The following is a 25,235-nucleotide window of genomic DNA, read 5'->3' on the forward strand; positions in this document are numbered from 1 at the left end:
TGAATGTATACAACAGGAGTTCAACCCCTTCAGTGCCCCGAAAGTACAGAAATAAACCTAGTGTCTACCCCAGTTGCTCCCAAACTGGAGGCCACAGTAACGTTCTTCCCTGACCGTTCATGGCCAATCGCAGTGTTTGGGGGAAATTCAGCTGTGTCACAGCTGTCATTTCTCCAGGGACACAGAGAGGCCTTTACTAAAGTTGACATGCCCCCTAGTTGACAGGCTAGCAGGAAGTGGCAGGGGCTCATACATAGAGCTCCCAAGAGTGGGACTTCTGAGCAGGGGTCTAAAACCGCAAGAACCAGGTAGAAAGGAGCAGCTGGGAATTTGGGGGCAAATGTCCAGGGGTCACCCAGTGGCTCCGGGAACAGATCACACAATGCTTTTAGTCACGCCTGAACACCAAAGTCACAACTACAAGGCCAGAGACCAGCCAGATCTTTAAGTTTCTGGGGACTAGAGAGGAGGAATGGTAAGATTTTTCATGCTAGCTATATTCCCCCTTTAAAAGTGTGTGTGTGTGTGTTCACATATCTATCAGAAAGCATATGTGTGAATTCCTAAGACTAAGGGTGGATAGAAAAGAAAAGTAATTAAGTACACAGAGAAAATGTTGGGATACTGAAAACAGTCCTTAAAGTGATCATAAAGATAGGCGATACATAAGCATATCAAAACCCACCAAATGCAAGTACAAATTTATATGCTTCCATATACTTTATACTTCGGTTATTTATTTTTACGAAAATGTATCCAAGGGGATCCCTTTGAGGATCTGACAGTTGCTGTCAGTTGGTGCTGGCCCTTAGAATGTTCTGGGGTCACCCGTGATGTCAGAGAAGCCTGTTGGCTGGGATCTCGCGGCAGTTTGAATCCTGAACTGTCACTCTCGTGACAGTTTCTCTGGGGTTGCTGGATCAGGGTAATGTCCCTGAGCCTTGAGGAGAGGCTATGGTTAACTTTTTTGTTTTGGGGTTCTCCCTGCCCCTTAGAAAAACTAGATGAACCTCACTGCAAGGACGACAGAGTGGAGGGCAGTCTTCCTGCAGTTGCCTGGTGCAGGTTCCGCAGTGGACAGCGATGAGAGCCTTTGGTAAGAACATAGCCTCTTAGGGGAAGATGCTCTGGGCTGCTGACTAAAGCCAGTCAGGAGTGGGAATCCAGGCCTCACAGGGGGAAAAGGGCCAGGGACACAGGAGAGGTTTGTGGGTTTACTGTCCTTCGTGGGACAAGGACAATGGATGGAGAAAACAGAATCTACTGTCCCTGTCTCTGCTTTAAGAGCTTGCCTCTGGCCCTGTTCTCTCCTGCCCTTCTTCCAATGCCCACAGAGTCAGTTCCACTCCCCCAAGTCCCCTTTACTAATAAGGAAAGGGAGTCCTGAGCATTGAAATCCAAATGATGAAGAATTTCTCTCTCCCATTTTTTAACCAGATGGGTTACAAGGTCAACAAGGGCCTTAGGCTTTTTAGACCTCCATTTAGTTATATGTTAATAGGTACAGTGGCTCCAAGGTTACAGAAGACAACCCTACTGCCTGATGGATGGAGAGTTAGGCCTGATGTAGGTGGGGCTTCTGTATTTCTGTTGCTTTCATTGGTTAATTAATAAGGAGACTGCTTGGCCTGATAGGTCAGAACATAGGTAGGCGGGGAAGACAGAACAGAATTGTGGGAGAAAGAAAGCAGAGGCAGGCAGACACTATAGCTCTCCTCTCCAAGATAGACGCGGGTTAAGATCCTTCCTGGTAAGCCACCACCTTGTGGTGCTACACAGATTAATAGAAATGGGTTAATCAAGATGTGAGAGTTAGCCAATAAGAGGCTGAAACTAATGGGCCAAGCAGTGTTTAAAATGAATACAGTTTCCATGTAATTATTTCGGGGGCCAAGCTAGCCAGGCGGCCAGGAGCTGGGCAGGACAAAAAGCAGACCGCCACTCCTTCTACATAGGCCTAATCCTGCTCTTCGTTTTTTGAGAAAATACATTTCCGTGTGTATTCTGGCCTCTGGTTATTTTCTTTGCTCTAACTTAATGTATGCTAAAGAGTCGGCAGGGATTTTGTAAAAATCTGTCAAACTTTAATTAAGAAATTACAACTTAAAATTTACTTCCCAGTTGCAATGGTCCTGTTTTAAACACTCAGCAGTTCATATGCAACCAGCAGAAACCCTGTGTGGGCGCTCAAATAGTGACCTCCAGCAACACAAGCCTTGAAATCTGACGATTGTCACCCATGGCACCTAAGTAAAGAACCAAACCACTGTCTCCCCTATTGATTTCTCTAACACTGACTTGTCTTTCCTTTTCTGCTCCCAGCGCGTTCCCGTTGCCAAAATGAGAGAACAAGTACGAACTTGGCCGATTGCGCTTGAGTTCCCCCCACACACAAATGCGAACTGGATACCAAGCAGGAAACGTTACTGAGGGGCACCAGAGTGTCCCCCTCTCACCTCCAAGCCATGTCCTTGCCCACCTATCACAAGACACGGGTCTCTAGTAGCTTCTGATGTCTCAGTGACCAGGGAAGGTCAAGTTTGCTCAAAGTCCTGGATTCCTCTGACTTCTCTACACTCAGAACTTACATTTGGAGATCACACCTTCTCTAAGACTCCAAAGAGCCTACACTTTGCTGAAGCAGTCTGCCCATCACGGCCTGCTAACTGGTCTTCCATGGAGGCACCAAGGCTGGGCCACCTTGACCTTCAGAGCCATACCCCACAAGGCTGTCCAGATGTGTCCTCCACCGTCCTCATAAATCTCAGGCCTCCAGTTCTTGGCCCTGAGGCCATACCCCATTGCCTTGGTCTCTGTCTCCCTGCTTAGCAACTGGCTCATCTGCCATCCACATCCAGCTTCCAGACACCCTGTTCTTCTGGGCGTGGGGAGGTCCTGCTTGGCTGCTGCTTCTGTGACCCACAACCCAAGACGACGAGGATCTGACTCGTTCTTTTCTAGACTGCTTTTGCCACAGCTGAAGTGGGAGTCCAGCTGTCATGGCGCTTCCTCTTTAATGTGCATTCCACGTTCCCGGCTGCAGAAACCAGCCACCTGAGAGTCAAAATCAATATGGTCTCTCTTTTTTGCATGAAGTTTCCACAGGAGAAACCAGGGCCCTTTTTTTTTGTAGGTTCACCTCTTCCTTTTCAGACAGGAGATTTCTAAAGGACACATACTTCCTTCAGTAAAGCCCTCCAAGGAGCCTGACTTTCCCATCAATTGGGAAGTGGCGGGAATCTTTCCCATTGGATCCGTAAAGAGTGGGCATCAAGGACCTTCTTGCTGTTTGGTAACAGAAAACAGACTACGACCTTGGGGGAAGAAGAGCGGAATGAAGAAAAGTAGGTGGGGAGAAAGGCTTGGCAAGGCTTTTCCTAAATGTCCCTCCACGTTGGTCTACTTTCATACTGTTGCTGTTTTGTTTAGTAAAGAGTCCATGTGAATTGGTGAAAAACAGGCATGAAAGACAATGTCCACAGAGAGATAAGCAAGAAAATGTGTCTAAAATGGACCTGCGTTCAATTTCACAGAGAGCCAAGAAAATAAAGCCTGTCACTCTGAGAAGCCAATCCCCACCTGTTGCACGGGCAGGAATCTAAAAGGCTGGTCATTCCCAGCGATGGAAGACTGTTTTGTGGAGAAATTGAAGGATTTGGGAACTGTCCCTCTCCTTGCCCAACCTGACACATTTTATATGCATGAATGAATGTTGCAAGAATACAAGGTGCTGGAGTCACCAATGGGGGTTTCTCTGAGCTACAAACAGGAACACAGCTTGTATGGCTTCCACCCATCGAGTCCCACAGGCCATAAACAGCGGGTCACTGTACAGCCATGACAAAGAAAACATAGCTCTTTGTACCCACATGAGAAGCAGCCTGCCCCCTACCTGACTCCCAACAGCGAGACATAAGCCTTTGTTCCTTGGGGGAAAGATCCAGGATTCTCACCCCAGTCTTTTGGAATATAAGAAGTCTCTCTCCAAAAACCTTAATTTGTCTAGGGCTTTTAGAATCAGAGAGGTCTCCAAGGTGTGGAATGTAAACACTTGGAGGCAGTGAGGGAAGTAACAATCCCTTTGTCCTGTGGTGTTTTAAGGATTTCCTGCGGTGGTATTTTGAACCTTAACTATTGAGGATGTTAACTGAGAAGTTTTATTATCCTTACAAATCAGAGAAATTAAAAAAAAATGAATAGGTTGAAAAAACCAATCTGAGCTCTAAGGAAAGTCAAGGCAAACTGCCACCTGTGGCCACATAGTGTCCATGTCCGGAGAGTATTGAGACAACTCCGAAAGGCTTTGTTTGATTTTCCTTTAACAAAATACGAAACAAAAACCAACAAATTAAAGTTGGGCAGAGCAGATGAAAAAGAGCTCAGGAGAAGGCACCAGAGTCAGAGAGCCACCCGTTCCCACACTCGGGAGTCTCATAAAAATGCTACACCGAAAGCTGAAATGTATAGGCAAAGGTGTGGGCTTAGTCCCAGGGCTTTCACTAAAGTGCAGAAACTGTGTCTTGTTTCTGCGGATGGCAATGCACATCCTTCACGTTCTTCACGGGGAGGAAGAAATCCAGGACAGTCAGCTCTGTCCACACGACTCTGGATTCTACTCCAGGAATTCCACTTTGTGGTTTCGTGACAAAGATGATGAACGAAGCCAAGAGGAGTCCCAAGGCTTTCAGTTCCGGGGCGGCTGAGACTGACAGAGCCGAAAGCAAGATGCAAAGGAAGCAATGCCGGCAGAGTTTGAGTGGCAGGCCCCTGAAGGTGGGGGCAGAAATGCTCTGGAGTGGAAGGGATGGGTGCCCTGCTCCACCCCATCCCGGGAAGATGTAATCTTGTAATCTGCATTTCCTACCTTTCTACTCATTTTTTTTTCCCTGTGAGTTGTAAAGCTGAAAACAGTAAATGACATTTTTTTTCCTCTTCCCCAATTTGGCCAACTTGTGTCAAGATCTGGTCCTGCAGCTGTCTTTGAGAATCTGTCCAATAATGAACCCGAGAGAGGAGTTGCAATGGCAAACCTGAGCACATGGGTTCCTACATGAAATATTGTCTTGATTGTTTTGAAATGATCCTTCTAGTCCTAGACTGTTTTTAAATGATCCTTTTATGTCCTGATCTGGAATACTTTTCATTGTCTAGTGGAGTGAAAAATTGCACACAACACAGCTCTTAGTCCAAAAGGAATAGGAGAATTTGTTTTGAGCCAAATATGAGTGGCCAATGCCAAGAAACTCACATGGAGGCTATCTTGAAAGTGCAAGTACTCTCCTCCATAGAAGAGGCTACATGGATACTCATAATTTAGAGCAAAGGGTCATAGACTAATACAATACAATGGTGGGGATGTCAGCTACACAGCACAGAAGAGAAAGGAAATCTCTTCAAAAGGACCCAGCCCAGGTTTGGGTTTGGGGCTGGTGGGAGTCAGTGGTCCAACTCAGAGAACACATGCCCAAAGTATTGCCTGACAGTAACAATGGCATTAGAGGTCAGAAACAGAAATTGGTCATTAATGGCTTTTAAGGGGGACTGAAGTTAGCCAGAGGTCATTTTGGCCCTTGGTCTACAACATTCCTGTCTTACGGCCTGGATTTCTGATTGGTTAATCGCTACAGAATCTTTTCCATGAACGTGGCCCTTTTCACAGCATGGGGAAAGATGTTGAGACAGCCTCATTGTCTTTGGAAGATTATGGGCGAGAAGAGTTTAAGTGCAGCCGAGAAGAGTTTGCAAACCTAGCACAGTAGCAGCAGAAATAGAAAATTCCATGACCTTATGCTAAGGAACATACTGAATCCGCTTGTGGACAAGGGGCTGGGCTGTGACAGGAACGAATGGAAGCGTTTTCTCGGGGACTCAGATTTATTCGCTCAACAAAATTTTGAGTGGCTGCTCTGTACCAGGCACAGAATTTTCCCCAAAGACAGTGCTGGGAAAATGGTGCTCCAGTAGGAAGGCTGAGGCATCACCGTGAGTCCCACCATGGCAGGTGTCAGAAATGCCTTGAGGAAAAATTAAATCGCGTGTCCCAGAGACAGGGCTGCTATTTTGAATTGGATGATGAGGGAAAGTTTCTCTCTAGGAAAGACCCAAGGCAAGAGGGGCTCCAATCAAGCACTTGTGTGGCAAGCCCCATTTTGTGGTTCGTTTCTATTCTCCGAGGACTCCATAAAGTACCCAGAACCCAGCCCGAACACATTCTTGGTGAACTTCTAGTCTAAGAAGATACCCGTGTCCACAGTCTGTCACCCCATTTTCTCTGCATTTCACCCCAAATATATATAAACAGAATTGGCAAAGGAAAATGGATTTATTTACAGTTTGGACAAAACGGAAAGAGACAAAGGCTTTGATTTTTCTCCTACAGTGCCTTGTAGTGCTGTGTCACCGTTCGTGTGTGCATAGAGACACACACATACAAGACGTGGGCCACTCAGAGGACCCTGCCAGGTGCAAGACTCTAGGACCCTCTCTTTCCAGGGAGATTCCGGAGAAATCCTAATTCCTGTTTGTTTCCTCGGGACTTGGGGGGTCCAGTGTTCCACCAGCAGAGAGCTGGGTGGCTACCATACCTTTCTCCACTGAACACACACAAGTTGCTGTTGATCACACGGCCCAGAACTGCTCTGGGCAGTGCAAGGCGTACGAGGGAAGAGCATGCAGTCTAGAGAGGCATATTCCAGACTCAGCTCCTGCTTTCCTACTGAGTGACCTTGACCCGGACCCCTCCGTGACATTCTAAAACAAGGAATAATTTCAATTATCCCGCAGAAACAATGTTTTTAAAGACTTCATTCAGTGTCTGGTATAGAAGTGTTAAAACTACTGCTATTGCCGCTAACTTGAGAGTCAGCTCTTGTTGAACTTGGAGAATTCTTTTCCCCAACCGTATTGAGAACAATTGACAAATAAAGCTTGCCTGTACTTCAGTGTGTGATGTTTTGGTATATGTACTATGAGATGATCCCTGAAATCTAACTGGTTGATATAAGGACTGCAGCTTACCCCGTGTTGGGGAAAGATGTCTAAGATTGTGGCCTTAGCATGTTCCAAGTGTCCAGTAATTATCACTAGCTGTGGTCACTCGTTACGCTATCAAGTCTCCAGAATTCCTCTTGTGACTGATACTTGTTCCCTGTGACCAGGATCTCTCCATTTCTCAGTCGTATCCTTCCACTGTGTGCTCCTAAAAATTCATCTTCTCTAGATTGCACACATCAGTGAGTGTCCTGGTTTCCAGCTTCTGTGACAAAAAACCCAACGTGGGTAGGGGGAAGGGTTTTTGTTACTGCAGAGAAGTCAAGGAGGTGGGGACTCAGAGCTGCTGGTCACATCACAGTTAAGAGCAAGGAGAAAGATTGTGTGCGTGCCGCATGGCAAGGAAAAGATTGCGTGCATGCCGCATGGCAAGGAGAATGGTTGCATGCATGCCGGTTTGCTCGCTTTCTGTCTGTGGAGTTTTCCCCGCCTCAAAAATAATCAGGACCCTGCTGCAGAAGAGCCTGGTCAACAGTCCCTCGTGGTGACTTGATGCACGAAACAGTCCCACACCAGTTAAGATTTAAAGGGGTATTTATTTTGGGGGGTAAAACAAAACACCAACCGTCAGGTAAGGAGCCCAGTCGCTGAAGCAGGAGCCAGAACCAAAGAGAGCAAGCCGAGGCTCTTTTATTAAAGAGCAATAGACCACGCCCCCGTGGGCTGGTATTTCAGCAGCTATTGGCTGAAGGGGCAGAAGGCTCTCCCGCAACACAGTGGGCTCGTACTCAGGCGGCTATTGGAAAGGTGCTCCTGCGGCAGTGACTCACTCCCCCAGGTGACTCTAGATTGTGTCAGGTTGACAAAACTCCCCATCCCAGGGAAATTTTGTGTCTTCCTGTACCAGGCCTCTCTCACTTAGCCACAAGGTCCTTCTACTTTATCCATGTTTGTAGAAGGCCGCAGCCACATTCTCCATCATCAAGATGGCGCTGACATCCGGCTTCACCGCCAGGTGAACGCACACGTGTTGGTAATTTTCCACTGCTGTCCCCGCCTACTCCCGAGGCATCACCTGGGACTGGGAGCAGCGGACCAATCCAAGAGTGACACGTCCGAAGCAGGGTCTGTTTCATATATAAGGGATGGCTTCCTTCATATCTGGGTCTCCACCATGTGGCTTATGCTCTAGCTCCCAAGAGGCATAAAGCTTTTCTGCAGAAGGATCCTGTGTCCCGCGTGGTTCTTGCAGGCGAGGCCGAGCGCGGGGCACATGTTAACATCAGATGTCAAGATTTTCATTTTAGGGGTGAACATTGCTCCATTACATTTGCTCCACATATTTTTATTCATCAAGCATAGGACAACTGAGTCGCTTCCATATCTTGGCGAATAACACTGCAGTGGGTAGACACTGTCACACATACAGTCTTTGAGATTTTTTTGGGGGGGGGGCATATACCCAGAATTATAGTCATAAAGTAATATGGCGGCTTTAATGTTCTGAGGTGCTTCTATACTGCTTTCCATGTGACTCTGCCTTTGCTTTCCTACCAACAGATCTATGAGTTTTCTCCACAGCCTAAGCAACACTTGTTTTCTTTTGGCTTTTTGGTAGCTATCTGTAATAGTTCTTCATTATAAAAGAGCAACTGAGGTAGAACAACCAATTGTTTAAAATGTTCTCTTGTGGGGTAGTCACCAGAGAAGACTGCTCAGAGTTGGACTTAAGCCAATAGGAAATCTTCAGTAGCCAGCCGGCAACAACACCGGGTGTTCGGAATCCCGGCATAGCCCTAGACTTTCTCAGGATGAGCTTCTAAACACAAACATGTTCTGGATTGACATACTCCAGTTCACAAGAACTGTTAGCCAGAAGTGGAACTACAGAAGCTAAAAAGCAAGGTTAGGACATTTGAGACTTCCCAGAACTATTGCCTTTGATGGATTGGGTCTTTGCTTTTGTTTAGGTGGTGCTGCCCACATGGAGAGGTTTACAGCCTGACTGGCAGGTCCCCTCACAGAGTCAGATACGCTGTTACCTGCATTTCAGATCATGATTCTGGGCATCCCAGGTTGAGGGCCCGTGCCTTCTCTCTAGGAGTCCCTAGACAGTGCAGAGACCACGTAACAAGCAGAGGGAATGTGGTTCCACCTAATAAAGAACCAGAACCCATCATAGGCTTCCATCGTGATGAATTTATACTACACTTATCATTCTCTAAGGCCCCACCCTTAGACACCATACTCCAGTTAAGTTTTGACCCTCTCAAGCACCTCACAATGGTAGCTTGGTTTCAACGCACAGAGCCTCCAGAGAGATGACAATATAAAAGCCATGTTGTCATCCAATCAATAGTAAGGTTCTATCTCACAATGAGTGTTACTCTACTTGGGCAAGGTCAAGAGTTTCCAGGTTCTTGGTTCAAGGAATTAAAATAAAAGTTCACGCAGATCTACAAAAGTAGCAGGGAAATTTTATTTAAATCATAGAAAAGATGAGTATACTCCAAAGGCAGAACAGATCACATACGTGAAGACACTGGAGGGCTCTGATTATGGCTCAGGGCTCCTTTTATGGGATTCAAGAGGTGACTAGGGTGTAACATGGGTAGTAATCTTTCTATGGATAGGCATATCATTGATGGCACCTGTCCCTTCCCATAATGCATCTGAACTTCCTTGTTCAGTTTGGTTGTAGGGGTTTAGGTTTAAGGTGGGGTTTTGTAGACTGGGGTGGCCTCAAATACGACCTGATCCTCCTGCCTCCACATGCTCAGTGTTTCATGGGGGGCCTCTCCCTAAAAGATTACTTAAAGACACAGTTTTTCCTTACTGTAAATGCACTCGAAAAACTGACCTTTCTACTTCTCCTCTCCTTACCCAGACACATCGGGAATATATTTGAATGGAAACTAAGCTTGGCAGTGATTAGGAAAGGAGAAACATCCCACTGCCTAGATAAAGGAGCACTGCAGGTGCAGCCCAATGCAGAGAGGGGTCCAGGGCTGCCTGCTGCACTGTTGGGGGTGAGCTGTACTTAAGAGATGCAGGTAAAGGCACTGTGATGCCAACTTCATCAGTCCAGGCGAGGGTGTAGTCCAAGTTAGGTGGAGTCCCAGGATACGAAACCATCCCCTATGCTTGCCTGCCTCCATCAGGATTTGTGCTTCACTGGTGATGAGTGATGCTGATGGAGCCCCAGTATGCCTTCTTTGGAAATAAATGTCTAATCAGATCTTTTAGTCATTTTTATTGGGCTACCTAGGGCTTTATTTACATGGTTTTATTCTTGAGGTAGGGTCTCCTGGAGCTTAGTTTGTACTCATACCCTCTCTCCACAGCCAAGGATGGTCTTGAACTCCCGATCCTCCGGCTTCTGGTCCCCAAGTGTGAGGGTTCCAGGTGTACAGGAGACTCACTAGGCAAACCATAGGCGAATATTTCTCTCATTCCACGGTGCATTTTGGTTTCCTTTCTTGTGCAGATTTTTCCCATTCGATCTATTATTTTTATTTTGGCGGTTTGTTATGTCGGTGTCAAATCAAAAAACTGAAAGACCAATGTCACCGCCCTTTTCCTGTCTCCTAGCAATGCACTTATGGTTGCAAGTTTTATGTTTGCTTAATCCTTTTTGAGTAGCAGTTGTTGATGCCAGTGTGCGTGCATGCATGCGTGTGTGTGTGTGTGTGTGTGCATTTATATGTTTATCATGAGAGGTCTGTATGCATGCTGAGAATTTTCCCCTTATTATTTATCAAACTTTCCCCCATTTGTTTATTGTGACTCATTTGTTAATGATTAGCTGACCCATATGTGTGTAGATTTATTTCTGAGCTTTCTATTCTATTTCACTGGCCTATGTCTGCTGTTTTGTTTTATCTGTTTTTACTATTATTAATTTAAAAGTTTTAAAGTAGTAAAAAATTGAATGCAAAACAAAATATTCATAAGGAATGTATGCTAAGCTGCGTTTATCTGATTTTTAGTATATTTCTACTGTTTCATATAGTATATTTTGATTGTATTCTTTCCCTTTCCCCAACTTCTTCCAGATCCTCTTCACTTCCCCACCCATCTATCTTAGCCACTGTTCTATAGCTGTGAAGAAAACCATGACCAAGATAACTCTTTAAAAGAAACCATTTAACTGAGGGCTTCCTAACTGCTTCAGAGGGATGGTTCCTGATTATCACTGTGGAAGCAGACAGGCAAGGCATTGGAGTAGCTGAGAGCTTTACATCTTGATGGCAACAGCAGGCAGAGAAAGATGAGGCCTGGCATGGGCTTTTGAAACCTCGAAGTATATCCCTGAAACATGCTTCCAACAAGGTCACGCCTTCTAACCCTTCCCAAACATTTCCATTAACTGGGAACCAAGCATTCAGACATATGAACTTATGGGGGCCATTCTCATTCAAACTACCATGCCAACCAACTTCAAGTTTCAAAAGAAAGGAAGGAAGAAAGAAAGAAAAAGGCTGGCATTGAACTCCTAGAGGTATGCCTATTTCTGCCTCCCACATGTTATAGAAATTACTTATGTAAAGATGTGTTACATTTGTTTACACTGCCTTTGTTAATGATGTAAAGATGTGTTGCTGTTTCACCTCGCCTGACTAAGGCACCTGATTGGTCTAATAACAAGCCAAACAGCCAATAGGTAGGCAGAGAAAGGATAGGCAGAGAGAATAAGTAAGAGGAGAAATATAGGCTGAAGAGAGGGAAGAGAGAGGAGAACAAGGAAGAGAGGGAGGGAGGGAGGGAGAGAGAGAGAGAGAGAGAGAAAGAGAGAGATCTGCGTACAAAAGCCAGTCAGTGTCCCACCAGTCAGCTCATCAGACACATGAAGCAAGAAAGTAGGATATACAGGAAAAAAGGTAAAAACCCCTGAGGCAAAATATAAATGAAGAGAAACAAATTAAGTTATAAGAACTAGCAAGAAACAACCTTAAGCTAATTAAGGTTAATAATTATTAAGTTAATAATGATTAAGTTAATAATCATAACTAATAATAAACCTCTGTGACATGATTTTGAAGCTGGTAAGTGGTCAAAAAGAAAAAAGGCTGGTACATTTGGTGTTCCAACATGGGGCCTGTATTTCCACATAGAGTCTGAGATAGCTGGGGGCCAAAAAAGCCGGTCCACTAAGTAGAAACAGCAAGCTAAGTAAAAATACCTGCCACAGTGTGGGGCACCAGCTTGCTAGAGCTGAGATGGTTGGATGCAGTTCCCAGTCAAATGCAGCTCCAGCTCTGGACCAGGGCTGTGTGCTTAAGGCTCGGCTTTCAGGGATGCAAGATGGGGATGGGACAAGCAACCGCCACTTAAGCAGTCTTAAAGGAGAAAGAAAGTGTGTATAGATAGTCATACAAAAAATGGTTTAGCCAGGCAGTGGCAGTGCACACCTTTAATCCCAGCACTCGGGAGGCAAAGGCAGGGAGATCTCTGTGAACAGCTCTGGTCTACAAGAGCTAGTTCCAGGACAGGCTCCAAAGCTACAGAGAAACCCTGTCTCAAAAAACCACAAAAAAAGTTTTAAAATAATGTCTTTAAAGAAAGGATAAAGTAATATAAAAAGGATAAACCATGAAAAGATAGAAAACACACAGGGAGTCTGGATGCCTTGTCAATTTTGAATTTGTTGAATGCTGCTGAGTAAACAACTGCTGTGAGACTTGGGATTGTGAAGGGGATGCTGCAAGCAGACCAGATCAAAAAATGTCCCCTCGCCACATAACAATCAAAACACTAGCATACAGAAAAAAGAAAGAATATTAAGAGCTGCAAAGGGAAAAGGCCAAGTAACATATAAAGGCAGACCTATCAGAATTATATCTGACTTCTCAACTGAAACAATGAAAGCCGGAAGATCCTGGTCAAGCATTATGTGAACATTAAGAGACCACGGATGCCAGCCCAGACTACTATACCCAGCAAAACTTTCAATCACCATAGACGGAAAAAACAAGCTATTCCATGACAGAATAGAACAACCCAACCCTACACAAAGTACTAGTAGGAAAACTCCAACCCAAGGAAGTCATCTACATCCACAAAAACAGAAACAATAGATGATCTCACAGCAGCAAAGCTCCAAGAAGGGAAAACTACACACAATAACATCACTAACAACGAAAGCTAAAATAACAGGAACTACCAATCACTGGTCATTAATATCTCTTAATTTAAATGGACTCAACTGACCTATTAAAAGACATGGTTAAGAGATGAGATGCAAAACCAGAATTCATCCTTCTGCTGCATACAAGAAATACACCTCAACCTCAAAGACAGACATCACCTCAGAGCAAAGGGTTGGGAAAAAATTGTTCAAATCAACTGGACTTAAGAAACAAGCTGGCACAGCTATACTAACATCTAACAAAATAGACTTCAAATTAAAATCAATCAAGAGACAAAGAAAGATATTTCATATTAGTCACAGGAAAAATCCATCAAGAGGAAATCTCAGTACTGAACATCTATGCCCCAAATACAAGGGTACCCTCATATGTAAAAGACATACTACTAAAGCATAAATCACATATTAAAGCCCACACACCTAATAGTGGGAGACTTCAATACTCCACTCTCACCATTGGATAGGTCTGCCAGACAGAAACTTAACAGAGAAATATGGGAACTAACAGATGTTATGAATCAAATGGACTAAACAGGCATCTATAGGACATTCCATCCAAACATAAAAACAATACCTTCTTCTCAGCACCTCATGGAACTGACCACATACTAGGTAACAAAGCAAACCTCAACTGATACAAAATAAATGGAATAACCCCATGTATCTTATTGGATCACCATGGATTAAAATTAGATTTCAACAGCAACACTAATTTCAGAAAGACCACAAATGCATGAAAATTAAATGATGCTCACTTGAATCTTCAATGGGTCAAGGGAGAAATTAAAGACTTCCTAAAATTCAATGAAAAAGACCAGTCAACATACCCAAATTTATGGGACATAATGAAAGCAGTGTTAAGAGAAAAGTTCATAGCACTAAATGCCTAGATAAAGAAGCTGGGAAAACCCCACACTAGTGAGTTAATGGAACACCTGAAAACTCTAGAACAAAAATAAGACAACTCACTCAGGAGGACTAAATGGCAGGAAATAATCAAATTGAGAGCAGAAATCAACAAAATAGGAAAAGGAAAGCAATACAAAGAATCAGTGAGACAAAGAGTTGATTTGTCGAGAAAATCAACAAAATACACAAACCTTAATTCAAACTAACCAAAATACAGAGAGAGAATATCCAAATTAACAAAATCAGAAATGAAAAGGAGGACATAACAACAAATGTGGAGAAAACCTAGAGAATCATTAGGTCATATTTCAAAAAAACAATACTACACAAAAGTAGAAACCTTAAAGGAAATAGAGAACTTTCTGGATAAATATCACTTACTAAATATAATCAAAACCAGATAAGCAAATTAAATAGACCTATAACTGCTGAAGAAATAGAAATAATCATCAAAAGTCTCCCAACCAAAAAAAAAAAAAAAAGCCCAGAGCCAAATGGTTTCAGTGCAGAATTCTATAAGACTTTCAAAGAAGAACTAATACCAATACTCCTCAAATTGTTCTACACAATAGAAAAGTCTACCGGATATGCTAGGCCTGTAGACTGAAGATGGATGTCCCAATGTTGCAGAGGAACCTTGGGTTACTGTCCACACAGCCAGGTGTCTGTTCTGGAAGTGGCTTGCCCTGTACTTCCTATTTACTAAGGTAATTTTATATACTTCTAGGGTTTTTGTTGGAGTTGAAGACTACATAATCATAGTTACAATTTTCCTTAGTTATGATAGAAGGTAAATTAGGCACAAAACCACCAAGATAGGATAAATAATGGAGTATTTTCTTTGAATTTGACAAATACAAATGGACTGGACATTGTGAATATAGTCCTTACTTGATAATTTTTCTTGTTGTATATAGTTTTATGATGTTGAAATTAAAACCCTTTTTTTCTTTAGACAAAATGGGTAAATGTTGTGAGATACTTTGTTAACTATGTAAAGGTATGTTATATTTGTTTATGCTGCATTTGTTTAATGATGTAAGGATATGTTACATCTGCTTCACCTTGCCTGCCTAAGTCACCTGATTGGTCTAATAAAAGGCTGAATGACCAATATCTAGGCAGGGATAGGCAGGCCTGATGGCAGAGAGACTAAGTAGGGAGAGGAATCTAGGCTCAAGAGAGAAGAAGAGAGGATGAGGGACAAACGGAGAAACACGCATGAGGCCAGAAGCCAGACAGCTGTCTGCCAGCCAACCAGACACAGCAAGCAGCAGAAGATACACAGAAGGAAAGAAAGGTAAAAAGCCTGGGGGCAAAACATAGATGAAGAGAAACAGATTAGATTATAAGAGTCAGCAAGAATCAAGCATATAAGATAAGGTCAAGCATTCATAACTAATAATAAGCCTCTGTGTCATGATTTGGGAACTGGTTGGTGGCCCAAAAGAAAAAGGCCTGTTACACTCACATGCTTAGGTTAAAGAACCATCACACATAGATACTTCCAATTTTTTTTTTCTTTTTTGCTTTGTTTTGTTTTGTTTCTTTTTTCAAGATAGGGTTCTCTATGTAACAGTCCTGGCTGTCTTGGAACTCACTCTGTAGACCAGGCTGAGCCCAAACTCACAGAGATCACCCCCCTGCATCTGCAGTACTTAACCCCAAATACTGGGATTAAGGCATGCACCACTACTGCCCAACTTCCAATCTTTTTATTATGATCATTTATCAAACATTTGCATTTTAAAAAATATCAGTCTAGCACTTTGAGTCAGTCCTGTCCTGTGCTATCACCAAAGTCACAGGCAATGAGAGGATATGTTTGGGTTTTGTATATGCCTTCATCTTCCAATGCTGTTGCCTTTGTAGGAGTGGGAGGAACAGTTCATTCTAAACGAACTCCAAGCTTCAAAAAGAACGGTGTTCTCTCTGGGTGCAGTCGTACCAAGAACATTTGGGGAGGTTACAGATTCTGTAACCTGAATCATCTTCCTTGGATCTGATTGGCTGCCTTGTTTGTTCTGAAGGAACTGTTTAGTCAGGATCCATTTGGAAATTTCATTTTCCTGTCACTATGTCTTGGGTATCTATTATGGGCCTAGTGCTGTGATGGACATGTAGAAAACAGGAAAACATGCTGTCTGATTTCTGCCCAGATGAGGCTATTTGCACAGCAGAGTCGGGAGGTAGAAGGTCACATTATGAATAAGACATTGACAGGCTTAGAAACTAGGATAATTAATAACTGAGATTCACCCTACTCCCACCTAAAAAAGTACAGTATTACCGAGGTAAGTGTAATTGAGGCTGCTTTGTGCTACCCAGGATCCTTTGCCTCCTTATTCTTCCATCCAGAGCAGGGGACATGTGTGTTCCCCTTCCTTGGGATTCTGGCAGGGTTTTTAATTGCAGTATGCTGCACCAAAGCCCAAAGAGCGGCAGAGACATCACTGGAACCCGACAAATCAGAGCCCTCTCTTGTGTCTTTCTCCTTTAGACTGTTTTGTAGAGGACTTGCACCCTGGCCACTGGGAAGCAATGAAAATAGTAGAGCAAACACATTCACGGGTGGTATCCTGAGAGGAGCAGTGTGTGGATCCATAGAGTGAAGCTAACTCCGTCCTCATATGCCACAGCTGGCTCAAGGGGACAATGCGGGGTTTGGTTTTGTTTTAACCTGGTTTGACAGGGTTTTCTGTTGCTTGCCACAGAGTCACGAGTAATGCAATCCAACTCCGCCCTTTGAAAGGGCTATCATCCAATATTGGTTCAAATAACCTAAACCTGACCTAAATGTCAGAACTTCAGATGGAGGCCCAGCTAAGGAGTTCTTCCTAACTACTGAGATGTAATTATAGCCCAAGGATGCTGTGACAGGTCCTTCGGCAGCCAGGAGGAGGTAGCTGACTCTGTTTCCTCTTCAGGAGTGAAACTCTTCCAAGAGAAACAAGTGTTGCTTCTTGTGTTCTATTGTAGAGATTTATTTTGTCAGTGGAGAAAGCAGAAGAGGAAGAAGAAACGCATTCTTACTGATCAAAGGCCTAGGTTTGAAATGACCTGAGGTTCATTGTTCCATTGGCAGTCCATCCATTCATCCACCCATTCACTCATCCTTTCATACATAAACCCATCCATCTATCCATTCTCATCCATTCACTAATCCACTTGACTAGTTAGCCACCCAGAATACCACATGTCCATCCATTTATGCATGTATCTTTAAGATTATTTTAGAGATTTATTATTATGTATACAGTGTGTATGCTTGCAGGGCAGAAGAAGGCACTAGAACTCATTACAGATGGTTGGGAGCCATCATGTGGTTGCTGGGAATTGAACTCAGAACCTTTGGAAGAACAGCCAGTGCTCTTAACCTCAGAGTCCTCCGTCCAACCCCTATCCATGTGTCTTAACTATTCAACAGCCTATCCATTCAATAAATATTTACTACATTTTGTGCTAAGGAATGTGCCTCTAAGACGGCAGGACTTGGGCCTTGTTTTTAACCTCAATGATCAGAGATTTAAAAAGAGATAAACAGCTAATCAAAACAATGCCATAAAGTGTTAGAAGCATCAGGACAAATTCGTGACTCACTCAATAATCCCATAAACATAGTGGTAGAGTGAGGGTGGGGCTCATAAAACAAAGAAAAAACTACCAAATAAAGGAGCCACCTGCGCTCTGTAGAAAGTGCTGATAAGATGGGGTGTTGGTGAGGAGTTATGTTAGGTCAAGGAGTAGCAAGGCATGGTACCATTCTTTCAGAGAAAAGTAGGTCTTAGCTATTACTAAAGGGAATGGTAAGACTGAGGCTGGGAGTCAGCAAAACTCCAGACAACTCTAGTCAGAGCAAGTGTTCCCAAAGGATTGTAATCAAAGAAATCCAAGTTAGCCAAGTGTTGTGATTACATGCTTTAAATCTCACCAGTTAGGAAGCAGAATAAGCAGATCTTTGAGTTCAAGGCCAGCATGTCCGGAGAGGCAGAAGAAAGAGGAGACCAAAGATCCAAGTTGAAAACATAGGGCAGACCTCCAGGATAGGAAGCCTGGGAAGAATCTGACAGTCAGGAATAAAGAGTCCCAAGGTCTGCTCCTTCAGTCAACATACATTGAGTACCAGGTTTATTTGAGGTCTGGGGAGCCCAACCTGAGGAAGATAAGAAACCAGTAAAGACAAGGAAATACAACGACTTTAATGTAGTGTAATAAGAGCGAGGGCAGAGGGAAATTCAGAATTCCCGGAATGCAAAGGAGAGCAGATAACCAAGTCACATATCAGAGGCAATCCCAACGAAGGCATCGACTGAGTGGGGTCTTAAAGACTGAATCAGAGTTGGCTAGGTAAGCCAGATGTTCTAAGGAGAGCCGGCACGTGCCATGGTCAACAGCAAGGACGCTAGCGGCTGGAAACATAAGCATTTCTGGGTTTCTGGGCTGCCATTCAGGGATGTGGGAGAAGACTGGCTACAGGAGATGGGAGAGGAGCATGGAGAGGTTTACAAGAGAGCTTCTGGGAAGCCTAGGAAAGCGGGGACTTCATCCTAAAGGCCAAAGAGAGCCACTGAAGGGTTTCAGAGGAGTGATGGACCAGGAATTACATTTAACTGAGAAGTTGTTGTGATTACAGAGACTAAGCAAGGGACTAGGCACCAAAGAAGTGGTGGATCAGAATGAGGAAGGGTAACTAAGCAGGAAACTGAAACTTAAAATAAACAAAATAGGAAGATTCAGCCTGGAGGAAGAATAGGAAGGAGGTCAGAGGGAGCAGCACCGCTATTAGAAATCATGACCAGGGCTAAGGAGATGGGCTATCAGTTAAAAGCGCTAACTGCTCTTAAGGAATACCTGGTGGGTTCAGATCCCAGCATGCACATGGTACCTCATAACCATGCTTACCTCCAATTCCAGGGGATCCAGTGCCCTCTTCCATCCTTGTGGAGACTAAGCACACAACAGGTACACACATGCAGGCAAAGCACTCATACACAAGTCAGGCATGGCAGCACATGGTTATAATCCCAGTGCCGGTGATACAGAGACAGGAAGATCCCCAGAGCTTGCTGACTAGACAGCCTAGCCTGCTCTGCAAGTTCCAGACCTGCGTGAGGCCTTCTCCAATTAAAAAAAGTGGATGGACCTATGAAATGCCACCCAAGGTTTATGCACACGCATGCATGTGCACACACACATATGCATGTACCTGTATATACACACACACACATGTGTACACACACATATGCACCTGTGTATATGCCGACACATGCAGATGTGTATACACACACATGCATGCACTCTATATATAAACACACATGCATGAATCTGTGTGTGGACACACATGCACATGTGTATATAAATGCATGCATGTGTGTACATACACACCCATGCACACGCGTACACACGCACCTAAATGCAGACCCTACAAAGTCACCTGCTTTCTTTCTAGTTGTTCTGGACTTGCAGAATCAGTGAACTCCAAGTTCAATGAGAGAACTTGCTCCAAAAATAGTGGAGAGCAAAGGAGAGAGACACTGAACATCAATCTCTGGCTTCCCTGCACACATATGTGTACATGCAGACCTATATGTGTACACATAACCACAAAGAAATGGAAGATGTTGACACTCTGATCCACAACAGTAGCCCAGACTCCTCTTTTTCTCCTGCTATTTTGTCTTCTCTTTCTTTTTCCCACCCCTATATCCATAAACTTTCATTTCTCACTAAGAATACCTTTCTTGGGGGCTGGAGAGGTGGCTCAGAGGTTAAGAGCACGTACGGTGCTTCCAGAGGTCCTGAGTTCAATTCCTAGCAACGACATGGTGGCTCATAACCATCTGTAATGAGATCTGGCGCCCTCTTCTGGCTTGCAAGGACACATGCAGGTAGAACACTATATTAAATAAATAAAGAAATCTTTAAAAAGAATACCTTTCTCCAATTTTGGTGCATGGCTGAATTACCAGGAAATTCTGTTTACTACATATTCTCAGGCCCCATTCACAGCTCTCAGTTCCTCAGTCAAGGCGAGGCTGCAAGAGTTTGTATAATAAGCGGACGGGGTAATGTTCATCCCACCTTGAGAAATCATTGTCTTGGAAGGAGTAGTTGTCGTCCATCATTCTCGACACTGAGGTGAGCTGAGGGAGATGGGAACGGTGTTGCAGCTAACTTCTCCATTTCCCAAAGTTTTTAGTCAGGTGGTGGTGGCGTCTTTAATTAATTTAATTAGCACCTTTAATCCCAGCACTTGGGAGGCAGAGGCAAGTAGATCTCTGTGAGTTTGAGGCCAGCCTGGTGTACAAGAGCTAGTTCCAGGACAGGATCCAAAACTACAGAGAAACCCTGTCTCAAAAAAAATAAAAATAAAAATAAAAAATAAAACAAAACAAAAAAAACAAACAAACAAAACCACCTCAGTCTTGTCATTTCAGACCTCACACACATTCTGGCAGATCAAGAAGGTGTCTGTGTAGTTTAGAATGTAGACTGACTGAGTGACAGCTTCCCAAGCCTTCTGCACTTGACTCACAAGTGTGGTGACTTGGTCCCATTATGTATCATAACAATAATTACCACTATCACCACATCGGAAGCTGCCATATGTAAAGTCCCTACTACATTTCAAACAACATGCAAAATCTTTTATTGGCATTGTTTTCCTTAATACAATAATTCTCTGTAGCAAATACTATCATTATCCCCACTGTCCCAGTGAGGAAGCTTAAGATTGAGGAAAGTTACATTCTGGGTCATGACCTTGTAAATAGACCACTTAAACTGAACTAGGAATCCCATATGTTTTCCCATTAATGTTCCTGATGTATTCACCTTCCAAATGTTCCCTGTAACAATAACACCACAACAGTCATAAATAATGAAAATATCAAAGATCTAAAACAAAAAGGTGGGACCAGCGAGATGGCTGGGCAAGTCAAGTCACCTCTTGCCAAGCCTGACAACCTGGGTTCAACTCCTGCAGCCCATGCGGTGCGAGGAGAGAACCAACTCCCAAAAAGTACAGTGCAAATGTACTCTGACCTCCGACCGTTGGAAGCAAAAATCACTTCGTATTGTCTTGCACCTGTATGGACATAATAAATGCAATCTTGCTAGAGAGGGGAAGAAGCAGATCCTGTTCTAAAGTTTCATAAAATATTAACTCTACGTAGACTATAAAATTTTAGGTGTGGGGCTGAGGGCGGAGCTCAGCGGTAAAACACTTGCCTCACAAGTGAGACAATTCTATATTTGGACCCCAGCTCTGCCAAAAAACAAAGCAAAATGCTAAATATGTATGCTGTGCTGAGGGAGAAATAAAAAAAATGCATGTACAAAAATTGCAGGGCCACAGACAAAAGCTGATCAAAACAGAGCAGCACTTATCTACATCTGAAGAAGACAGGAAAGGAAGAACAAGATCAGACACATCAATAATTGCATTAAACAGAAGCAGGCAAAAGGTCTGAGAGCCCAGAGGAAAAAGTGCTTGGCTTGCAAACCTGACGGCCTGAGTTCAGTCCCTGAAACACACACACAAAGCCCTAAAAAATGGGATACAGCGGTGTGCATCTGGAATTCCAGCACTCCTCTGTGAGATGTGAAGTGGAATCAGGAAGAGACCCCCAGAAGCCTGCAGGCCAGCGGGCCTGGAATACACTGCTTAGCAAACACAGCAGAAGAGAGTCTGCCTCAAGAAGGCAGAAAGTGAGAACCAAAGTTGTCCTTTATGTACCATAAGCTCCATGGTGCATGTGCACTTGTGTGTACATATCTAGGCATGCACTTGTGTGTACATATCTAGGCATACAAAGAAATAAATCAGTAAATATTGAAATACTTAGGCTGCCACAATGCATTTGGGTTTTCCTCTCCCCTCCCTGCTATGTATTTTGTTATTTTGCTTTGTGTATGTGTGTGTGTGTGTGTAAGGCTTTGGCTTATTGGATACAGGTGCTTGCTCTGGTGTCCTAGTTACTTTCCTGTTGTGATAAAATACCACTTCCAAAATCGAATTCTTAGAAGAAAGAGTTTATTCTGGCTCACAATTCCAGCGAGAGAGAGAGAGAGAGAGAGAGAGAGAGAGAGAGAGAGAGAGAGAGAGAGAGAATCCATAGCAGCAGGGAAGCATGACAGTAGGCAGCCAAAGCAGGTAGGTGATTGAACATTTTGTGTGTGTGTGTGTGTGTGTGTGTGAGAGAGAGAGAGAGAGAGAGAGAGAGAGTTTTGCCTGTGTGGATATTTGTGCAATGTGTGTCTGGTGCCCTTGGAGGCTAGAAGGTGGCATCTTATCTTCTACAACAGGAGTCACCCATGGTTGTGAGCTGCCTTGTGAGTGCTGGGAGCTGAACCTGGGTACTCTCCAAGAGCAGCCAGTGAGCTGCGCCATCTCACCAGACCCTGGTTAATCACATTTTATCCACACAGAAAGAGAGAAAGAACAGGAAGTTGGGCAAGGCCATATAAGCCTTCGAAGCTGGCTCCCACTGGTATAGTTCTTCTAACAAGGCTCTCTTCTTACAGGCTCCCCAAGCAAATACCCACTGGGGACCAAGTGTTTGAATTCATCAGTCTGTAGGGAACATTTCTCATTCAAACCACCACAATGTGCAAGCCTAGTGACCTAGCTAGAAGCCAGAACCCAAATAAAAGCCAGAAACAAGAACTTGCATAGTCCCCACATCCCCTATGGAGACATGGGAGACAGAGACAGAATTGATGGGCACTCAAAGGCCAGCTAGCCTGGCTCAGAAGGCAGTGAGGAAACTGTCTCAGGAAAGGTGAGGACCAACACCCAAAAGTTGTCCTCTGACCTCCGTACAAGCACTGAGCTGGACAGTTTTGTGTCAGCCTGACACAAGCTAAAGTCATCTGAGAGGAAGGAGCCTCAATTAAGAAAATGCCTCCATAAAATTGGGCTAACAGCAATCCTGTAGAACATTTTCTTAATTAGTCATTGATGGGAGAGGGCCCAGCCCATTGTGGGTAGTGTAATGCCTGGCTAGTGGTCCTGGGTTCTATAAGAAAGAGGGCTGAGCAAGCCATGGGGGGCAAGCCAGTAAGCAGCATCCCATCATGGCCTCTGCATCAGCTCCTGACTCCAGGTACCAGGTCGGTTTGAGATCCTCTCCTGAAGGACTACCAGTGTGGAAGTATAAGCCAAATAAAACCCTTTCCTGCTCCAACATGATTTTGATCATGATGTTTCATCAGCGGAATAGAAACTCTAACTAAGACAAGTACCATGACACAGACATGCCTATATCTACACATAAGAACACACACACACACACACACACACACACACACACACACACACAAATCTTCACTTTAAATAGATATAATAAAACTAAAGTAGGGAAAGACATACCACAAAAACCACTAATTAAAAGTAGACACCGTGACAAGGAATACTTATTACCAGGTCTAAAGAAGTATATTACATAGTAACAAAATGTTCATCCCTATCCCTTCACCAAGAAGACATTATGGTTATAGAAGAATCTGTACTTGAAAACAAATCTTCCTATGAAACAGAAAGAAAGAAAGACATAGACAAACAGACAGTCAGAGTTGGAGAATTCAGCCTTCTCAGTGGTTGGTAGAGGAAGTACATAGAAAATTGGGAAAGAAATAATAATCCTTGTGCTGTGGAGAAAGCTGTCAGTAAAGGACTTGCCATAAAAGTCATGAGTTCTGTCCCATAAATGCCAGTCATGCTGGCATGCTCTTTAACCCTGGCACTGGGAACACAAGAGACAAGTAAGTAGATTCTTGGGTCTCACTGGCTGACAATTCTAGGCTAACCAGTGAACCCCTGAGTCTCAATAAAGAGACTCAGTCTGAAGAACAAGGCAGAAGGTTAGAGATGGCTCAGCAGTTAAGAGCATCCACTGTCCTCGCAGGTTTGGGCATGGTAGCACAGTCTTTAATCTCAGCTCTCAGAAGACAGAGGCAGACAGATCTCTGAGTTTGAGGCCAAACATTGTGGATCTCAAGACAGCCAGGGCTACATAGAATGACCCTGTCTCAAAAGTAAATAAATATAATAAAAACAAGAATAAACAAAATAAGCATAGGACTCGTGTCACTAATTCAGACTTAACACATAGTTCTGTCACTAGCTGTGTGACCTCAGGAAGCCTTTATTTTCCTCATTTGTAAATTGTTTGAGAAGGGACAAAAAAATACTAGCAAATAGTGATAAGCCTTTACCTTCTTCCTTAAGGAAAATGCTGTCTGCATCTGCGGTTCTCTCTTTCCCTACCCATCATCCGTCAGTGCTACCCCAGCCCTACTGATGGCTCTGTCTTCCGTGTCTTCCGCGTGTTCTTTCCCCAGCTGTGTCGCGCAGATTAAGGAATATTTTCACTTGTGTTTAAATGAAAAGAGTGTCGGTGGGTTTGAAAATGTCAGAAGAGAAGGAAGAGGAAGGAAGAAGAGGAGAGGAAAGGGGGGCAAACAGGAAAAAGGAGAAAGAAAGTATGAAATGGGGAGAAATTGAGAATATTTTCAAGTATCATACTATCTCAGTTTGAGAGATTTAGGATTTGAGCTTAACCAAGGAAAGAGCAGACAGGAGTGAGGCAGGCAGGAGAGTGAGTGGGTGATAGATGGGTGGCAGCCAAACAAGAAAGGATGATAACTAGATTACATGATAGCATGATAGATTGATAGATAGAAGGATGATGGATGGATGGATAGATAGATAGATAGATAGATAGATAGATAGATAGATAGATGACAGACATACAGATGATGGGTAGATAGATAGAACATATGGGAAGGAAGGGGCAGGACTAGGTAGCTAGGTAGACAGACAGATAGAACAGAACATATGGGAAGGGAAAGGGGACAGGATATGACAGCAGAAGGATCCACTCTGTCACAGAGACTTCCTCCAGGGCTTTTTGGGTGACAGGGATAAAAATTCAGATTATTTTGCATTGCCCAGCACACAGTAATGCCTAGGCAGGGCCACGAGCCAGGCTGGTTTTATAGGTCACATGGGAATAACCCACAGAAATAGAGAAGGTCCGGTGAGATCCTAGGTACAAAACTGTAATTGTTTCACTGTTAAGTTTCCCTCAGCTGTCCATTTCAAAGTTAGTTCACATTACTAGCTCAACATTCCAACACCCTCCCCCTCCCCGTTCAGAGCCCCTCCCTTTTCAATTCCCAAATA

General features: G+C 43.8%; 1 long non-coding RNA gene across 1 annotated transcript; it reads left to right on the forward strand.

Annotated features, from left to right (window-relative positions):
• The first annotated feature begins 893 nt into the window (after positions 1-893).
• Positions 894-6,941, forward strand: LOC148119540 (uncharacterized). The gene is made up of 2 exons (XR_015735092.1): positions 894-1,096; positions 2,323-6,941. It is a non-coding gene; the product is annotated as an uncharacterized LOC148119540 (long non-coding RNA).
• The last annotated feature ends 18,294 nt before the right edge of the window (positions 6,942-25,235 follow it).

The sequence above is a fragment of the Myodes glareolus genome, chromosome 16 (assembly GCF_982192425.1).
Source record: "Myodes glareolus chromosome 16, mMyoGla1.1, whole genome shotgun sequence".
NCBI lineage: Eukaryota > Metazoa > Chordata > Mammalia > Rodentia > Cricetidae > Myodes > Myodes glareolus.